Here is a 1,919-nt window from a genome sequence, read left to right on the forward strand (position 1 = left end):
GTCAAATGGGCTAAAAAGCAATTAAGTGAACATTCGCACATTCCCAACCCTCTCAGAATGTATCGGGTTGAACAAAGTACCGCTTGGTGATGGAGAATCACTATAAGTAGAGGTGAGGCCGTGCCAGTAAATGTCCCAGCAATTGAGAATGACAGGATAACATATCATCTGACAAGTACAGAGTTTCAGATCCTTTGCTTTCAGAGCATTTGAATGAAAAGGTAACCTGGTCGAGACCTGATAAAGCAATTTAAATGTTTTTATAATTTTTATTACAGATCACCTTCTGATGAAAGGCTGTTAGGTTGGAGTTCAATAAGCCCTTGAGGGACATTGCTATCATGTATCAATGCCTCCTTCTCTTTGTATTCTGCAAAGTGTCCTGGCTTTACAGCTGTTGAAAAAACACTAAGAGCATAACTAAGACTGAGCTGGTCTTGTTGCAGCAGACTGCTCTTGATCCTTGCGCCCGAGAACCATCTAGTTAGAAGAACCGTCCTCGTCTCATTAAGGAATGCCTTTTACCTCAGATATTGCTTTTGTGTGTAATCAGTTCAGTTCAGTCACTCAGTTGTGTCCAGCTCTTTGCAACCCCATGGACTGCAGCACAACAAGATTCCCTGTCCATCACCAACTCCAAGAGCTTCTCAAACTCATGTTCATCAAGTGGGTGATACCATGCAACCATCTCATCCTGTTGTCCCCTTCTCCTCCTGCCTTCAATCTTTCCCAGCATCATGGTCTTTTCCAATGAGTCAGTTCTTCCCATCAGGTGGCCGAAGTATTGTAGCTTCAGCTTCAGCATCAATCCTTCCAATGAATATTTAGGATTGATTTCCTTTAGGATTGACTGGTTTGATCTCCTTGCTGTTCAAGGGACTCTCAAGAGTCTTCTCCAACACCACAGTTCAAAGGCATCAATTCTTCAGCTGTCAGCTATCTTTATGGTCCAGCTCTCACATCCATACGTGACTGCTGGAAAAACCATAGCTTTGACTAGATGGACCATTGTTGGCAAAGTAACATCTCTGCTTTTTAATATGCTATTTAGGTTGGTCATAGTTTTTCTTTCAAGGAGCAAGCATCTTTTAATTTCATGGCTGCAGTCACCATCTGGAGTGATTTTGGAGCCCAAGAAAGTAAAGTCTGTCACTGTTTCCATTGTTTCTCCATCTATTTGCCATGGAGTGATGGGACTGGATGCCATGATCTTAGTTTTTTTTTTTTCTTTTTTTTTTATTTTTTTTTACTGAGATGTTTCTTTCTAATGAATTGACCATTACATTTCGAAGATCTGAAATGGCCAACAGACCATAGAAAGAGACTTCTTTAGGCTCCTGTTTGAAACCAACAGCGTCAGTAAACTGCTGGCCTTGATTCAGGGCCAATGATCTTAGTTTTTTGAATGTTGAATTTTAAGCCATTTTTTTCACTTTCATGTAATAGTTGCCTATCAGTGTTGTTATGTAGTCCTCCAGGCTCCTCTGTCCATGGAATTCTCAAGGCAAGAATACTGGAGTGGTTTGCCATTCCTTTCTCCAGTATGTATTTACGTTTGAATAATTGTCAATTGAGAGTATTTAAAAAAAAAACAAATCCAGGAAATACTATGAATAAGTAAAATGTGGTGATCACAAAGAGGTGAAAAGGAAGGATAGGCAAAGAGGATAAAAGATGCTGGAAAGTCAAAGAGAGGAAAGTGGGTTGTGAACAGTCGAGGAGCATGGTGGAGTAGAGAAGGTAGAAACGGATCATGGATGATGGTGGTGGCTGGTAAATGGTAGAAGTTAGGTGGGGGGATGTAATAGGTCCATGGTGGATGGTGTGTGGTATAAAGTGGCTGGTGGGGGTGGTGGAAAATAGTGGTGTTTGATGGAAGGTGAATGGTGGAAGGTGGCAGGAGGCAGGTGGATGATAAA

General features: G+C 41.3%; 1 non-coding gene across 1 annotated transcript; it reads right to left on the reverse strand.

Moving 5' to 3' along the window:
- Positions 1-1,252: 1,252 nt before the first annotated feature.
- On the reverse strand, positions 1,253-1,388 carry LOC122445672. Its single transcript, XR_006270628.1, has one exon. It is a non-coding gene; the product is annotated as a small nucleolar RNA SNORA2/SNORA34 family (small nucleolar RNA).
- Positions 1,389-1,919: the final 531 nt, after the last annotated feature.

The sequence above is a fragment of the Cervus canadensis genome, chromosome 7, assembly GCF_019320065.1.
Source record: "Cervus canadensis isolate Bull #8, Minnesota chromosome 7, ASM1932006v1, whole genome shotgun sequence".
NCBI lineage: Eukaryota > Metazoa > Chordata > Mammalia > Artiodactyla > Cervidae > Cervus > Cervus canadensis.